Raw genomic sequence first — 20,868 nt, 5'->3', positions numbered from 1 at the left:
CAATTTCATTATTCTTTTATTTATAAATATATAATTCATATCATTTATTATTAAATTCATTATTTTTTTATAGAAAAAATATGACATAATTTAATTGTCAAATCAGCAATATTGATCGTCATAATAGAGTAGAGTAATAGTTTATAAATAAAACAAACTTTTACTACTGCTATATACTTTTAATTTTTAAATTATTAACCTATTTCCTTATGTCTAAAAAAATACAAACTCTAAAATAAAATAATTTTAATACAGACTTGAGCCTTTCACTCATATATATTCATAATTTGTTTTCCGTTAAACATTGTTTCCTATTCTAAATATCAATATTACATTTTTCCCATTATCTATTTGGATTTTATTAATCTAATTTTAAACATTCTTTCTCTTCTATTTTCTAAACGCACGAATTTTTCATCAACTAAAACCAAATTGAAAAGTTATCATGATTTATTTTTTAATAAAAAATTTAGAATTTTAAATTAATTATTGGTAATCAGTAAGTGTATCAAATTTTTTTTATTAAGTAAATAATATTTTATTTCACAATTATAAAATATTTTAGAATATCTTTTATAATATTAATATATTAAAAATTAAAATTTAGTTCAAAAATAATTATGTTTTTTTTAATTGATTAATTAAATTCAAAATCATATAATCACTTCATATATGAATATGAGTTACAATTTTTTTTTCTTATATAATACTACTAAAATTACTATAACAAAGTATAAATAATTAAAAATAAATATATATATTTTTTTTAATAAATAACTTTCCTTGAAAATAAAAATATAGTTTACTTAAGTTTCATGAGATTATTTTTAATGTTAATAAATTTAAAATACATAATAAAATTAATATTTAGATATTTACTGAATTAGTTATGATTTAATTTATTTGACTATCTTAAAATTTGATATTTTAGGTATAAATATTAATAAAAAATTATATACTTAATTATATTGATATTTTTAAGAATAAATACACAAAATTTTATTAATATGAAATAGATTCCTTTCACGCATTTTAATGGGTGGCAAAGTGTTTTATTGGAACACATTTTATATATTATAGGTTTAAACATCACTTTACCAATGAGCTGAAATAACCTTGGTAGAATATAAAACCAACGTAGCTACTCATTATCCTAATCACCCTCTCACAAGAATAATAATAAACAAATATATAGTATATAATAATACATTTTCAGTGAAATTAAATGTTTCATAGTAAAAATAAAAACGAATATATAGATAATAAAATGCTATTTCACTAAAATTATATTTCAACCTAATATTTATGCACATGTATTATTAAAAAACAATAATCATTTCAATCATTACTTCTTTAACAATATATAATTTATAAAGATCAATAGTTTTTTAATATTAATAATTTTTTAATGATGATGATAATGGTTAATGTTCACTGAGATCAAATTTTGGTCTATTGGACCTAAGAAACAAATTATTTAGTTTGGTTTCATATTTTATTCTTATGCACAAAAAGCTTGAAGAGAAGCCTCTGGAGCTCACTATAATTTTGACATCGTAAAAGGCTAGGAAGGTCAGTGTTGCAACAAATATTATGAAACTAAGATCTAATGTGGTTGTACGTGGGGCACTCTAAGAGTAAGTGGTTTTCTTCCTCGATGTTCATATTCTCACAGAGATGGCGGATCCTTTCCATCCATGGTGTTTTTGGAACTGCCCAATGACCCATTTCACTATGGATCTCATGATATTTCATTCTAGTCTTGGCTATATTAATTTCCTTCTTTGAGCTAGTTAAAACGGAGAGATACTTTTGATCTCCTAGGGTGGGGTTGATGACCTACTTATAAAATCTTAATTTTCTTTTAGCTGTTAAATCTTTCTCACACCACATTTTCCTTTCAACTTAGAAGTAACAATATTTTTAACGTTATTAATGTTTTGCAATGCAACATTCTTGTCGATCTCCCAATGGTTTAACTAGGCTCTAGTGTCTTTATACCAACCTTGTTTGAGCCTTAAGTGTTTTTGGCTAGAATTTAAAGCTAGCTTAGGAAGTCGATGGTCTCCTATGTTATTGAGTTTGTGCTTGTACAACAGAAGCCTAGTCATAGCTAGGCTCTCGATAGGGGAAAGACCCACTTCTACAAGGAGAATATGATAGGGTGTATTGCTTTTAATTTTGAGGTTATACATTATAAAAACACTTCTGGATTTCTTCAATCTTTCTCCAGGATTCTCTAAATATGTTGCAACGCCAAACCTCACATCCATATAAGATAATAGGAGTGACTAAAGTTTCAAAGAGGAACTTATTTCTATCCCACTTTACGAGGTTTGTCGTTTTACAATCAAGACCAAAATAAGCTTTCCACCCCCATTAATCATTTTGTCAATGCTATAGTTCCAATTGAGCTTGTGATGAATATCAATTCCTAGGTGCTTGTAGGAAGACACTTCCTCCAACTTATTATTGTCATACTTAAAATTAGCGTAAGTGTCCTTCTTGGATTCAATAATCATAACTTTTGTTTTGTCAGTGTTAACATTCATACCCATGGTAGAGCATGAATCCTTAAGAAGTCTAAGTTGCTTATCAAGATCAGATGGGTACCTTGCGAGAAGAACAATATCGTGAGCATAGAGAAGAAGGATGATGACTATCCTAGCTAAGATCGTGCTAGCACAACCTTCTTCCTCTAAACAACCTTCTAGCTTGTCGATGTAAATGTCAAATAGGGTAGGGGAGAGGGGGAAACCTTATTTAACTCTGATATTACACTTAATATATTTCAACCACCTCTCATTGCTTTTTAACTTATCAATTACATTCTCGTATAACCTTATAGTGGGAGAACTCAAGTCGAAAGGAACCTGTAGCTCTTCTAATCTATTCCATAGGTTGTTTCTAGGAACCGTATCGAAAGCCTTCCTAAAGTCTACAAAGAAACAAAAGAGATTGGATTATCATTGCGACATTCCTCGACAATGATCCTAAGCATAATGAGGTGGTCTGCGATTGAGTTTTGCCTTCTAAAATTGCTTGGCGTTTAACCCGCTTACCTTCACTTTCAAGCCATATGCTCAAATTCTTTTCCAAAATAATACCATATAACTTGGGTAAGAGATGGCTGATCATAATTGTCCGATAATTAGAGGGGTTATTTGTATCGCCACTTTTAAAAATAGGGATAATTAGGCTCTGAGATCATGGTTTATGGAACCCCCACTTGACTTCTTAATTGAAAAGATTGTGGATGTGGGGGATGTGGATGAGGACAAGACCTCCAATTTTTAAGATTTATGCTTGGTAACCTTCAATGTCCTTAGCTTTCCCATTTGTCAAGCGTTTAACACCAAATCAATGTCTTCTAATGAGAAAGCTTATTTCGTTGTGAGCAGGGTTTCAAAGTTACCCATGACATTTGGAGATTCATAAAGCTTTTTGAGATAGGAATTCCAGTCATGTAAAGCAATTTTATTATTATATTTAGTTTTCCTAGTTGGAATCTTCCTCCAAAATTTCTTAGGAGCTACCTTAGAGAGGTGTAAGAGATTCTCTTGTCTTTTACGAATATGCTACCTTTTTTTCTTTTTATTTAGGGCTTTGTATATTTTTATCTTCCCTATTTTAAGAGACTCATCAACTGCTTCCTTAATTTCTCTCCTCACACTTTTACAATATTTGACATACCATTGGTTGGTTTTTCTATTTCTTTTATTACTTGAAACTTAAAATGAGAACTTGTTAATATAATATGAGAGGGCTATAGTAAAATTATGATAAAGGTCTTCTATGTTGTCTATACCAGATAAAGGAAGAAAATTAGCTTTTAATTCATTCAGAAAGAGATTGTTTTTATTTCTATCAAAGATTAAGTTCTTTTGGCTATAAGGATTATCTTCTATGGGATCTCTATGCATGACAAAATTGAGAGTTATAAGTAAAGGCCTATGATCAGACTTAGGATCGTGGTTGTTTAAGATGTCAAAATTTAGTATTTTGTTGTACAAAGGGAGATCAGAAATAACATAGTCTATGACGCTGCCACCAAGCCCATGGATGCAAGTCATCTAGCTAGAATTGGGCCACTTCTTTAGACCTTTGAAAACTATGAGATCTTGAGCATTACACAGCATGACTAGCTCCAACCCAAACAAATTCTCCCTAAGCTCTTCAAAGCTCCTTTTGTATTGGCTAGCCAGAGTAAGGCATTCGTCTAACCAAAAAGGATTAGGGTTGGAATGATTGCCTAGAAAAATATCTTGGTTTCTTGAAATGCAAGTATCAAGGTAATCCATTAAAAAGATATTACCTTCATTCCTTAAGCTAGAAATACATGTACCACTTAAATGATAGTAATCAATAAAAATATGTTAAATATATATACAACTTTAAAATGAAAAATAAACTATTTAATTAAGAAATATATCAAAAACTTTTAAATATATATAAAAATTTAAAAATTTAAAGTTTTTTTTATTATATATATATGTTTATGGTTTTAAACCATCTTCAATTAAAAAGAACACAAATAATATAATGAGACAAAAATATTTAAAAAATATATTATAATATATTTATAATATTTCAAATATATTATAAAAAATATTTAATGATATAATTTGAATAGTTCAAACGTTTCAGAATATATACTTGGTGGCATCATATAGGAGTAAAAAATGTTAATATATATAAGTTGATTTGTAAATATAGATAAAGTGATTTTACCTTCACACCCGATTAAGAATATAAAACGAGCTCTTGATTAACTAATATTTTTTTATTGTCATTGAAGTAGCTATACTTTTTGAAATAGATATAATTTTTATAAATATCAGGTAAATATTTTTATATTATGTTAATTTAGTTTTTTAAAAATTCTAATTTTATTTTAAAAAAAATTAAGGGTAGTTTAGTGACATTTTTTATATTATAGTATTTTTTTTTAAAGGTGGTTCATGGATATGAGAGGAAAATCTAGGTAGATCAATTTGAAGAGATCTACTTGTCGGTGAAACTAGCAAGGCCTAACCCCAATGGATTTAAGGATATTTGACCCCGTCACCTATCTAAAGGCAAAGTACTTAGCAATAGGAACTCGACCAATCGATATATCCTTGATGCTTTAATTTTATTTACGTTATATTCTTATAGAGGTGATTTTTTATTTTAATTATGTCATTAAGTGTGCTTACTTGCAATAGATATTTCATAATTTTAATTTAGTTACTAATAATTATTAAGTTGTTTATAGGGATTTAATTTCCACAAAAGAGATCTTTGAATATACTTAGTAGTATACATAAATGAAATATTGAATTTTATCTCCAAAGTAATTATGTTCTTTTTCTCTTTTAAATAAATTGATCAATTAAAACAATTTCTTATAACCATGTTTCATGTGAATATGAGTTATGGTTTGCTAGGCATGTGATGTTCCGAAGCTTAACGAAGTCTATTTACATGTTGAAAATGTACATGGTAAAGTCTGGTAAATTACCATGGTTAAAATTCTCACTACTTTGTTTTTAAATGTATATATTTGTAACTGATATATTAAATCTATTGATAGATAATAATAATAGTACTTTAAAATAAAGTTATAATTTAGTTAAATTTGAATATCTTTTTCTTCTTCTTTTTTATTTATTTATTTATTATAATTTTGGTTATGTGAGATGTATTGTGAAATGTTTTGACATCTATCAACAATTATCAATCCTTTAATTTATATAGATATGTTAGTTAAATTTTTGTAATGATGTCTAAATACATACAAACATGATTAATAGTCATGCTATGACTGAATTTAATCGTGTGTAAAAAATAACACATTCTATATAACCATTGCAATGCTACATAACAGAAGAAGTGTTTTTCTTTTCATAATTTTAATATTTTTTATATAACTATATTTCATAATTTTATAATTTAATAGAAAAATAATATAATTTTGAATAAAACCAATTCCCCATTATATTTACACATTTTCTAGCATAAAATTTTCTATATAAATATAAATTTCCATTTTTCTCTTATTTAACTATCCACTTTGCTAAAAGAACAATATAACAATTTCCTGTAAACATCGTGTAAAATTCCATACAAAATTTATTACCATGTAATATCCTCAATAACTTATTACATATTCTTTAACTAACCATTACATAAATCATCGCAATTCCATAAAATAACTTTAGAAATTGAATAGCAAGACACATAATGTAACAACCATTGTTGCAACATATTAACATAAATCCATGTGTTATAACTTCACATCATTATCATTGCCTATTTAACTAGGTTAGTTAATCACATATTTGGTGATTTAAGTGTCAGCGGCATATAAAGAAGCAATATGATTAGATTGACATAATAGGAAAACACATCAATGGACACCGATATATCTTGGATAACCCGTAGGGAAAATCCAACAAATGTTTATTTTATAAAATATTTTGAGAAGGTCTTAACCCCACTCAATAGATACAAGGGAGTCCATCACTTGACAATTGCTAAAAAAAATTACATAGAATATCATCTTAAATTCAAACATAACTAGCTAGAGGTCATTACATTAATCATAATATTATTTACCCCACAATTCCTCAATCATTGTGTCTTTGGGGTCTAGTTGTTCCCTATAGTGGATTATCCCACATTTGATGATTCCTCATCTACATGGATCATTAGTTCATTGCCGACCATATTGCTAAATATAATCCATGCTTCAAGTAAGTAATAATCAATTACTTCAATTACTCGTATCACAAAATTTGACATCATTGATCATATAAAATGTTCATTAATCAAACACAAGAAAACATTCCTCACTAGTTATTCTATAAACATATTTTCATGTTCCCCTTTCTTGCACATGGATAATAATGTTAAAATATTTCTTTGATATTTTCTTTTACATGCCTCCTCAAGTGAAATACCACTTTCTGACGCACCCGTAAATAAAATGTATGAAGAGTATCGAGGCATTCCTTTTATTGACACGCACATGCATTAATCAAAAGCTCATGATTACAAAATAAATTTCTTTATCCATGCATGTGTATGGTTATGAAGTATGTCTAACCATCCAAATCCCACATGCATAACCTAAAGTGCGTAAACATCACCAAGGCATTCTCATTTATCCCTACTTCATATATATAATAGGAAAGGGAATTAGTTACATTCTACTTCTCCCCATAAGAGTACAATAATATTTACAAGAATCACCATGGTTATCACTATCTCATCGCACAAGAATAAGGAAAGATTTCCAAAATATAAACACCATAACAACTATTATTTCTGTGCACAGGAACACATTCATTTACAAAATAAAAGCCACCGCAAATAACTATATTTTTAAAGGAAAATTAAAAAATTAGCTATGATCGTTGTTCATGTAAATACACATTCCTTCTCCAAAATAACTTAGCCCAACAACTATTATATTAGTGCATTAAAACCCATATTATTATAGAAAAATATTTATTCTTTCTGTACATGAAAATACATATTTCTTTTCTAAAAAATCTAACATAATAGATATTCTTTCATACTTGCAAATACATATTTAATTTCCAAGAAACCTAATGCAATAGCTATTCTTTTTGTACATATGAAAATACATATTTGTTTTCCAATAAATCTAACACAAATATATATTCTTCTTGTACATTCAAATACATATTTCTTTTACAAGAAATTCAAATACAATAATTGTTCTCTTTGTGTATGTAAACACATTCCTTTTCCAAAAAAAATAACACAATAACTAGTATCTATGTACATTTAAGCACATATTCCTTTCCCGAAGAAAATTGTCAGAAAATTTCTTATTTTTATGCATATAAGGATGCATTCTTTTTCAAGATTCTAATAATATGAAACCATGAGAATATTAATAAAATAATCTAGCTTTCCACTCATAATTCCCTACAATCTTTTTCAATGACATGTTTTCTTTATACGTTTATGTGCAAAGTTCACATGCATTCTTTTTTCTCAAATAAAATATCATGACTTTATTATATTTTTATGTGTAGGGTTCGCATGTGTTCTTTTTGAATCAAAGATCATGAATTCTTTATATTTTTATGTGCAATGTTCACATGCACTCTTTTCCAATAAAATTTGGAAAAATAAGCGCATAAATCCATGCAATATTTCAGAGATTCTAATTCATAAGAGGCATAAAACTATTTTCAAGGAAGATAACATATTTAACTCATCTTTATTCTGAACATTATAGCTATTACTCCCTTAGCCTCCGCCAACACAACTAAAATCTTTACTTCGGCTTGTAGTGGATTGATTCTCACCAAAATCATGTTGACTTCTCCACAAATGTAGTGATGGTGGCTCACAACTAATTGCACACAAAGGATGACCATGGCTCGGGTCTCAAAAAACATTCAAACCCTAACTAAAATCTCTACACTCAAAGCCATGTCGGCTGCAAAGATAGTATCTCAAAACCATGGATTTCTTTCATGTTGGGATCACTGGACCAATGAATCCTGGCAAACAAGAGTCACTCTTCTGAAAAATTGTAAATAGTTACTGTGCAAACAACACAGTCAATGTCTTTCTTATGGTAGCCATTTTTTTCTCCTTTTAAAATAAAGAAACTCTTTTTCCCTCTTTTTTTAAATGAACAATGGTCTTTCTATTTCCATTGGCATCGTATCAACCAAGAAAGTAGTGAAATGATAAGGTAATTCGTATGGTGGTTTGTAACCACTCAGAAACCTAACTACTTCTTGATGACTAATTTTTGTTAAAAATATAATAAATTAATAGTGTTTTATGAAAATTGAATGTAGATATATAGTTATAGGGATATTATATACTCCCCCCATTAAATATAACATCATCCTTAGTGTTTACCTTGTTATCATTATATGTTCTCCTAGTCTTTTAACTTTCACAATCTCCTTTTTATTGACCTTTAACTCATGACATTTATCTTCAGTCATAATTGGTATGTAACTAGAAAAACCAAAAGGGGACCACTACCCTTCAAATTGAACGATTCTATGTTCCAGAAGTACCAATAAGTAAAACCAATAATGTTTTCTCAATAATCATAAACATTTACAACTACAAAAAGATTCAAATTGTACTTTCAATCATTTAGCCATTTCTTCAATTTTATAAGAAGCAAAAACAAAGTATCTGTACCAACTTATTATTACCTTCTAATTACTCTTGTAAATCATGGCCACTTCATGCAATGATTTTAATTACAAATGGTTTATCATTTGTGTCAAGAAATTTATGAGTGGTTTATTAACCTAACAACAAGCACCTTATGTCATTTAACGACCTCCATGGAAAGCACCCCATAGCATAAGACAAACAGATCGAAAATAATCACATTAATCATAATATTTTTAATGAAATGATATTCACTATTTTTTAAATATCAATAATTTATCATAATACATATACAAGTACTAAGACAACACCTAAGTCTCTAAGCATGAAAATGATCAAAGTTGCCATAACGACAAAAACTGCATATCGTCGTAGCCCCTGCTAAAGACATCCACAAGACTAGAAATACAATAGAGGGAACTACATTTCTAGTAGTTCCTTCCCTACCTCTAAGATCCTTTCCTATCAATATGTACCAAAAAAAATTACAAAATCATACAAAAAAAACATTTTAAAACATCACTTACTTGGTTAGTTAACTTGGTTTGCAATGAAAACCACGATGGGAAAAAGAGTACTCCTCCAAACCAATGATAACTTGTTTTTGTTAACCATATTGAGCCAATTTCACATTTAAAGAAATTCCCTCATAGTGATGACACTTTTTCTAGCACAAGATTCCTCTTAGCAACATCTTTCCTATTCCCGCGACAACATCCTATCTTTAGGAATTTTAGCTCAACAACTAACTCTTTTGGGCCTCCACCAAGAGGCTCCGAAACCAACAATGTTACCTTAGGAATTTCCTCTCTCACCATCTTGCCTAACCCTTTTTCCTAATTGAGATTATCTATCTCTAAGGAGAGGAAATCCAAGCAGGGAACTTCCTCTACCCATGGACCTCGTTAGGCATTTCCCAACTGTATTATAACTGTCTAGGATGTGAAATTCTATTTTAGCGCATTTATCCACTATAATTTTACGAAATTTACCATATTCACAATAACATTGAAGTGGAAGGAACATTTATCTACATCATGTGTTTATACTTAACCCTCAGCATGGGCCCCATACTCTATAAAAGTAAATTTGAGAGGAAAGCATGACTAACATATCATGTAATACAAGTGGTATTCATTTCAAATTTTCCACATGATAATCAACATGAAATTTAGAAAAAAATTATTGTATCTTCTATGCATGAATCTTGCATGTCGTAATGGTAAACATTATACTTTCACATTTGTAGTTGCAAATGACATTGCAACATTTTATCGTTCATTGGTTGTTATATTCCGTGTTACTGGAATCTTGGTGACATCACTATGATGCCATTAATCTACCCGTACTTGATCAAACTAGAAACATTAGTCACAAATGCTTTTGATAAAACCATATCATCTACAAAATATCTTGTCAATTTTACTTTGCACATGCATTAATGTTCTCACTATTTCAACAATGTAAGAAGGTGTTGATCTTGTTTATTTTTCATATACCATTCCATTCATAGGAGAAAACATAGATAATTACAATACCTCTTCCAACAATTAAGAAAACATGACCTTATAAAAAATATATATCCAAATTTTAATTCAATCATTGATATTCACCATGGTTCTAAGTCATTTAATTTATGCATATGGATCTAATTAACAATCATTATGAAACATTTCCAAATTCAAATTAATAACCCATACTTTTCATCCTTAAATAAATTAGTAATGTTAATGGATTCAAAATTCCATCCATATTTTTGTTTAACGATGACAATGAAGACACCACATTTCAACACATAATGGAATTAACTGATTATATTTAAAATTTAGTGTCACAATAATATTCACATGCACTAAATGAATTTATTACAAATGAAATTAACATATTTATTAGATGTATGATGCATACTAGCTAACAACATCATTCAATCATCAACTTGTAGAGTTTTGAAGTTTGAACAACAATGCAGTAAACAGCATCTGATTATTATTAGTTCTAACACTAAGTTGGTAGATCATACACAATCCATTTTGTCTTATGAATTTCAATACATTATTAAACTATCAAATAATCTTGTCTGCTCTCATCATTCGAATTATCATGTATGTATGTTCATTTGCAAATCCAAACCCATTTTTCAATTTTGTTTTTATTATTGATATAACAATGTGTTTCAATTGAATCAGTTACTTAAAACACTTTTTTTTATCATGATCTAAGTTCTTTATAATCAAGAAATTATAGTTATACAATACTAAATCATTAAAGATAGTGTAGTATACTAAATAATCAATGCAACCAACTATCATACATTTAATCAAGATTGTGAAATAAGACACAATCAACAATTACCTATTACAGTCAAGATCTACCATTTGACTCTTTGTTTATTCTCAACGTTCAACGGATTTCTTTCAAATAATATACATACAAATGTTGGTAGTTATTTCACACTATCAATGATTACAATGTGGGTATTCAAAATTGTTCATGATTTAGCTACAAACAATGAAACAAAATTTCTTATTTCCATTTATACACATAAATACTCAGATATCATGAGCACAATTATTCTTTAAAATAGACATTACACTTATCATTTTTTGATGTTTTTATTAACACCATCATGAATCTTATATCAAATGTAGTCTACTTCATACCTTTCCATGAAATTTTTGTTAGTGTCATACCTGAAATTATATCCATTAGCATCATACATCTACTTTTCATCCTTACAGAACCCAAAAGGTGCCAATGTTGCAACCCTTTACTGTCATACCACTTGTAACTTTCCCCAGTAAACCTCATGTAAAATACATACGATTAGAATCTTTTTATGAAATTTACTAGCATGTAATATTCCTGATAACTAATTCCATATTCCTTAACTAACCATTAATTCAAATCATCGTCATAACATAAAGTAAATTTAGAAATGTAATAGCAAGTCGCATAACATAACAACAATTCTTGTAACATATTAACATAAAGCCCCATGTTTTAACCTTACATCATTATAATTGTTAATTATGCTACTTAATCACATATTTTATTATGTAAGTGTTAATTTCATGAAAAGAGGTAACATCATTAGACTAACATAATATGAAAATGCATCAACAGACATCGATATAACCTAGAATCCCTTTAGGGAAAAGCTAACAAACATTTCTTTTATTAAAGTTTTCATGAGTGTGTTCACCCCTCACTCAATGGTTGTAATGGATTCCATCCATTAACCATTGTTAATACTTTTATAGAGAATATTTTGTTTATTCCAACATAACTACAAGCCATTACATTAGTCATGACATCATTTACCCCATAATTCCTCAGGCAATCTGTCTTTGGGGCCTAATTGTTCCTTGCACTAGATTATCTTGCATTTAATGATCCCTCAATCTATAAGAGCCACTAGTTCATTTCCTACCATAAAAATTTAAATATAATACCTCCAACAAATAACTCATAACCCTTTCCTTCAATAACTACCATCAACAAACTCTGACATCATGGATTATATAAAATGTCCTTTAATCAAATCAAATAACTAGTCTTTACTAGTTATGCTTTTATGCTTTAAACATCTTTTAATGTTCGTCTTTATTGCACACGCATAATAAAATTAGAAGCTTTCTTTGATATTTTGTTTCACTCGCACCATCAGGTGCACAACTAGTTTCCAAGACATGCGCAAACAAAATGTATGAAGAGTATCAAGACATGAATTTTACTGACAGCACACATGCATTAGTCAAAAGCATGTAATTACAAAACATCTATTTATATATGCATCTGTATGATTATGAATCATTTCTAACCATCGAATTCCTACATGCATAGAGCAAAATGCATAAACATCACCAAGGCATGCTCATTTATCCCTACTTCACACATATCAAAGGAAAGATAAATAATTACATTCTATTTATACCCATAAGAACATGATAATATTTACAATAATCACCATGGTTATCACTCTCTCTCCATACAAGGAGAGGGAAATATTTTCAATTTATAAAAACCACAACAACTATTTTTTCTTTGCACAAGAACACATTCATTTCCAAAATAAAAACCACCATAACTACCCATATTTTTGAAGTTAAATGAACACAATATCTATGCCCTTTGTGCTTGTAAAGACATATCCTTTTTCTAAAATAACTTAACCCAACAACTATAGTTTTATTGCATCTAAACACATATTCTTTTAACACAATAATTATTCTTTATCCTTTTTCTAAAATAACTTAACCCAACAACTATAGTTTTATTGCATCTAAACACATATTCTTTTAACACAATAATTATTCTTTTTGTACATGCAAATGAGAATTTCTTTCTTGAAAAATCTAACACATTAACTAATTTTTCGTACATGCAAATAAACATTTCTTTTCCAAGAAATTTAACACAATAACTGTTCTTTTTTACAAACAAATACATATTTATTTTACAAGAAATTCTAACACAATAGTTGCGATTTCTATGTATGTAAACACATTCTTTTCCCAAAAAGTTAACACAATAGCTATTATCTATGATTATTTAACCTCATATTCTTTTTCTCAAGAAAACTATCATAATAGCTTTTATTTTTATGCATATAAGTGTATTCTTTTTCAAGGGTCTAATGTATACAAACCATGCGAATATTAATAAAATAATGTAGCTTTCCACATATAATTCCTTGTAATATTTTTCAATAACATGCTTTCTTTATCCTTTTATATGAAAAGTTCACATGCATTTTTTTAAGGTAAATATCATTATGTCTTTATATTTTTATGTGCAAGGTTCATATACATTCTTTTTCAACAAAATATCATCACTTCTTTATATTTTTATGTGTAATGTTCACATACATTCTTTCCCAATAAAATTCAGCAAAATAGATGCATAAATTCATGCAATATTTTAGAGAGTCTAAGGCATAAGAACCATGCAAATATTTCTATCGAAATTAGCACACTTAACTTATATTTCTTTTGAACACTCTCATGTTGCTCCCTTAGATTCCGCTGACATAGCTAAACTTTTTACTTTAACTTGTATTTATTATTATTATTTATAAAGAGAAATAACATATGAATTTTATATATATATATATATATAAACAGACATGTCACATGATTTTTAACCATGGAGATTCATCATCATTTTTTAATGGATATTTTTAACATGTAAATAGACATTGCTACAATATTATGGACGAATACCATGACTTACTAACTACAAAACAACAAATCACGTTTCTATGATAATTTCCTTTTTAAACCGATCAATTTAATTAAAATATAGAGAGGAAAAACTACTTTTAGAAAAGCTCTCAATCTTTGATATGTAACCAATATTAAAAATCTTCTATAAAATTTATATCCTTACTATCCACTTAATAATTATTGATAATAAAAAATAAATTTTAAAAATTTTATTTTAAAATATAAACATTTGGTATAAAAATAACATATATTTTTTTCAAAAAAACAAATCATGTGATTTAAATGTCGTATTTTATTGAAAAAATTAATGTAATATACCATTATTATCCAATTAAATTTGAAATTAATTATTAAATTAAATATGTCAACTAAATTTTAGTAAGTAATTAATTATTCAACAATTACTACATTTATGATTTAAACGGTATATTTAAAAAATGATGAAGAGAACATTGTCCGCATCTCCATACTATCTACATTTCAAACATTGTCCGCATCTCCATACTATCTACATTTCAACATTGTTGTTAAAATGACTTAGTCCTTCGCACCAGAATTCCTATATAAAATGCCGAAAACAGTAAATACAAAGGATAGGGAACCCATAATAATTTAAATTATTATTTTTTCAAATATAAAGAACTAGAAAAGGTGTTGAACCATGTATAATTTTTTTAATGTAATTTTTTTTTTAATTTTTTAGAATATTGTAGAAATAAATTTAATTTATATGAAAAGGATCATTATAGCTTAAAGTATACTTAATATTTATTTTCAAAATACAATTATTGTTGTTTTAGGAGTCGATTACTGAGGCGGAGGAATTGCTCAGACGATCAAAAGTGGTCGGAATCCGAGCAAAAAGAACTCAAAAAATCTTATAAAAGCAATGTTTAAATCATATTTTAGATGGTGGAAAGGGATTCAACACCATCAAAAACGTCTAGGACACCTAAAATTTTGAAGTTTAACAACTATAACTTTTATTTACAAAAATCCTTGCCAGTTTTTCTCTAAATATAACCAAAATTTCCATAACTTTTCGGGCATTTCCTACTGCTAGTTAAACTACGGCATTGTTTTATTGTTGTTTTAAGAAGTGTGTCCTACAATTTAGTATTGGGCTTATTTTTTATTTTTTCTATGATTTTAATATGAAGTTGACACATATGTCTTTTAAAATAAAATTAAAATATTTTATAAATAACAAAAATATATATATATATATATATATATATATAAAGATATATATATTTTGTTAGTATGAAGAAGATGTGGTAAAATTACTCCACTCTAATGTTTCATCATAAATAAAATATTTTGATGTGAGTGTGAAGTAACATAGTTTTATATTAACTATAAAGATATAAAATAACAAAAAGAAAAAGAACTTATTATTTCACTTTTTGAGTGTGAAGAAGATATAATTCTTATAATTTTTTAAAATATTTTAATTCTAGTATTAATCATTACCAAATATCTCAATGTCCATAAAGGAACTATTAAAAAGGAAAAAAAATCAAATATTCCTAATAAAGCTAATTAAATGAGACATGTAATTCATTTAACTCTTAATATAAAATTTAAGTATATGACATTTTAAAAATAGGACTAATGATAAAGGAATTCAATATAGGTTATAGACTATAGATAAAATATTTCAATATTAATATCTCTCTATATATCTAGTTTAACTTTATATAATAGTATTGATTTATAGTTAAAACATTTCAAGCAGTGTCACTATTCTACATCTTAGCTCATTATAACATATATATTTTGAGTCATTTTGTATGAAATCTAACAACAAAAACTTAACTAATGTAGTATACACAATCCAAGTGGCCAAATATATTTTCAAGATAGGAATCTTTTTATGCATACAATAATGCAATATATATATATATATATATATATATATATATATATATATATATATATATATATATATCCACCTACTAATCCTCTTTCAAGTTTATTACTCTAAAAAAATTGCAGTACAAAAGATTTAATCTGTCTTGGTGTTTGCTAGATCTATGATTAAGGCACCTTTCACATATATTATATGGTCACTTTGCATGAAATCCAACAATAAAAACTTAGGCTATGTAGTCCACACAATCCAAGCAACCAAAGTACATACATGTTGTCTACACTATCGAAGTGGCCAAAGATAATTTCAAAGTGTTACTCCTTTAATGGTATAAAAAATTCAATTTCAACCATGAAAATTTTATATATATAAGGGTAAGGGTCGCCAAATCTGTCCAAGTGAAATTGTTTTTTCAAGTTTTGCACTCTAAACAAAATGTCTATCTTGAAATATTTCAAATTTGAGTCCTCTTCACACCTCATAGATTCATTTTAATATATTCTTTGTAACTTTATATGAAATCCAACAATAAAAACCTAAGCTATGTCGTCTACACTATCGAAGTGGCCAAAGATAATTTCAAAGTGTGACTCCTTTAATGGTATAAAAAATTCAATTTCAACCATGAGAATTATATATATATAAGGGTAAGGGTTACCAAATCTGTCCGAGTACAATTTTTTTTCAAGTTTTGTACTCTAAAAAAATGTGTATCTTGAAAGATTTCAGATTTGAGTCCTCTTCACACCTCGTAGATCCATTATTAAAATGAATCGATATTGCTTTAAAGCATATGAAGGTTGGCTAATAACTTCTTGTAATAAATGTTACACTAAGTATGAATTATATTCTAATGCAATAAGGTCATAGCCACCATATTTCTATTAAACTATGTAGTGGAATTTACTAATTTGTTCATTCGTTTGGTATTTTATTATTTCGATATGTATATTTATTTTGAAATCTAAATTTTTAGAATTTTAATTTAATTTAAAATAATTATCATTTGGATGGTATGGGTTTAACTGGAATAAAATATTCTAAAATATTCTTGATAATATACAAAATTAAAGGCTGAAATTTATTTCTAAAGTAGTTGTTTTGTTTTTCTCTTTTAATTAAATTTGTTAATTAAAAAAATTATGAAATGCACAAGTGTCACATTAAATGACTTATAGGTTTATAACATATAGTATTGATAAACTATCATATTAGAACAAAACTTATTTATAAACCAGCCTAGATCCATCTTAATATCAGATCTATCAAGCGCCGACAGGGATCATATCTCTCGACGTGTAAACCTCTTTTTTGAGTTAAAAACGTTAGGAAAGGTTTTCACCTCAAGATATTTGATCCCTCTCGGAGCTTGATAGATCTGGAGTTAAGATGGATCTAGGTTGGTTTCAGTCATGTGTGTCCAAAGAAAATCTAAGCAACATATGATTAATTTTATCAATAATATGTAAATTCATCTAATATTAATATAATCATTTTAAATATGCTAAATATGTCTCACATTAATATGGTCATTTTAATTTTAAATTTTCTTAGTTACCTCAGTTTGTTGAGATGATAAATATTGTCAATAACTTTAATGATGAAATATGATGAAACAAAAATTTTGAATGTAAAGTGACAATGTAATAGTGTTGAATGATAGAAAATGTGAATAATAAGAATATAGTCAATCATAAATAGTCTTCACTATGATTGATATCAAACTATTTTCTTCTACTATTCTTATTGTCACCCTTGCTACTTTTGTCATATTTTCATATCGATTGTCATCTTCTCATATTGATTATATGAAAAGAATAGGTTAAATTATAAACCATTTAAATGTTTAGCTTGAGCTATCGTAGTAAACATCATACATTATCCCTCTTTCTCTCCAATATTAATAAGCTCAATTACTATAACACAAAAATCAATGTACATTGTCAATATTTTTTTGTTTCTTACACTGAAATCAGTGCACAATGTTAATCCAATCACTTTAAAATTAATGTACCATAATACATCCAATTACATCAAATTAGAAATCATCATCTACATTGAAATGAACGCACCTAATGCAAGAAATCAAATAAGATTATAAAACAACATTTACACTCAAATCGCTGCATCTATTGCAAGTAAGAAAATAAGATTACAAACCAACATCTACACTGAAATCCAAGCATCTAGTATAACCAATCAAATAGGATTAGAAATCACCATCTACATTGAAACCAATGTATCTAGTGCAAGCAATCAAATAGGATTAGAAATCATCGTCTACATTGAAATCAATGCATCTAGTGCAAGCAATCATATAGGATTAGAAATCACCATCTACACTGAAATCAATGCATTTAGTGCAAGCAATCAAATAGGATTAGAATTCATCTACATTTAAATCAATGCATCGAGTGCAAGAAATCAAATATTATTAGAAATCAACATCTAGATTGAAATAAATGCATCTAGTGAAAGCAATCAAATAGGATTAGAAATCACCATTACATTGAAATAAATGTTGCATTTAGAGAAATCAATTAAATAGGATTAGAAATAGTCTACATTGAAATCAATGCATCTGGTGAGAGCAATCAAATATCATTAGAAATCAACACCTACACTAAAATCAATGCCACTATTGCAACCAAGAAAACAGGATTAGAAATCACCATCTACACTGAAATCAATGGATCTAGTGCAAGAAATATTCTTCGCCCTCTCCCCCCTTCATATATATCAATATCTCCCTTCTTCTCTCCTCCTTTGTCTCTCTATCTCAACCCCCCAAACACTCAAGCTCTCTTATTCCATATATATCAATCTCTCTATCCCTTCCTCCCTCTCTCCATCTCTCTCTTGTTCTCTCGCTTAACTTTCCATTTATATCTCTATCTCCCTTTATCTATCTATATCACCCCAAAAAAATACACTCTCTTTCTGCAATATATCTATCTATCCCTCCCTCCTACTCTCCTTCTTCCTCTCTCTCTCTTCCACTTCTCTCCCTCTCCCCTGTGTAATAACCCCAGATTATGTAAATATGAAATTTACTGTGGTAAAAGACATTGATACAGTTGTTGTTTATGTTTAAAAACAAAACTGTGACAAACTATTTTTGATGAAAGTAATTTAAATATTTTCTTGAAACGCTGGCAGCCTCTAAGAGGTGGATTTAAAAGAAAGAGATCAGTTATATTAACTGATGGAAACTACCCTCCCAAAAACAGGAAAAGTCCTGGCTGTAGGGGGGAAGTTCTGTGCTGTGTGGACAGACAGAAGGGACCTTTTTTCCAAGAAGAGAAAAGAGGAAAACAAAAAAAGAAGACTGGTTAAGTCTGGTTAGGACCAGATAACCAGGCACAGAAAGTGCACAAATCTTGTTGAGGGCTGGAGGCCTGCAAGATGGCTCGGGGGGAGAATTCCGTCTGAGAGATGGATCTCATGGCTGGGTGGAAGAGCAAAATCAAAGTACAGGTGACTTGTCTGAGAACCCATTTCCGACTCTGGTGAATCAGGTACGGATTCAGACTGCAAGTCCCTGATTGATTATGAATACACAGTGAATTTAGTAGACAGACAGGAGCTTTGTTTTATTTCCTTAATACTGTCTTAATAATATTATAACTGCACAAATGTAGTTTTAGATTAAGGGACTGACTTGTCAGACACCAGACATGGTCCAAACTAAACTCACTGTAAATCTGGTTACATAGATGTATTTAGATAAGACTGGTTCTTGATGTATTGAAGGGTTATTCAAGAACCTGGTTATGAAATAACAGACATAACATAACCTCGTCAGACAGACAGAGGTACCGTCCAAGAAAAGAAAAGCTAACAGTGGAGTAAACCGTGTTGCATACGGATATTAAACAAGTAGATACTGTAATGTAACAGCAGGAACGGGGTTTGAACCTCTGAGTCTGGGTAGAAGACCCGACTGTAGTCGGATTCAGTCTCACCGACAGAAGAGATAACCTATAAACCTACATTTATTAAGACGAATGACTGTTGATGTGGAAAAAAGAAACATAAATAAAACATATCAGACGAATAGAGTCTGTTCTGTAACGATGCAAAATAAGAGAGCGAAGATCATTTTGTATTCTGTCATACTACGTTATTAATTCACAGTATTTACAGACAATAATAGAGAACCCAGTACATTGGAGCATGAAACAAAGACGAGACAAGTATATAAATGCAAGAAAATCCTGTGCATGTTATTCAAAAGAAATTGCAGGTATTCACTTATATACACATTCTCGTAAAGAAAGAAGGAAGTGAAATATTGCTATTTAGATAACCGAATGCATACTATTCAAAATATTGCCGTATAGTTAACCGAATGCATACTATTCAAAACCTAGCAAATAAGACAGATGCATAAAGAATACAGAGCGAACGACATGGAATAATCATTATAACCTGAGATAGTTATGAGGATACTGCTATGAAAATGAGCAAAACTAGCAACTAATAATATAAACCCCATACACTGTTTGGTACGGTGAGAATCATAGAGTATATATATTCATTTGTCATACAAAATGTAAACTGCCTTGAGGGCGCAAATAGAGTCACAGTTCACATATAAATTAC

This window comes from Pinus tabuliformis, chromosome 1_1, assembly GCF_031772625.1.
Source record: "Pinus tabuliformis cultivar Carrire ecotype Pingquan chromosome 1_1, CPIR1, whole genome shotgun sequence".
In the NCBI taxonomy this organism is placed as follows: Eukaryota; Viridiplantae; Streptophyta; class Pinopsida; order Pinales; family Pinaceae; genus Pinus; species Pinus tabuliformis.
This window is presented reverse-complemented; position numbering follows the sequence as displayed.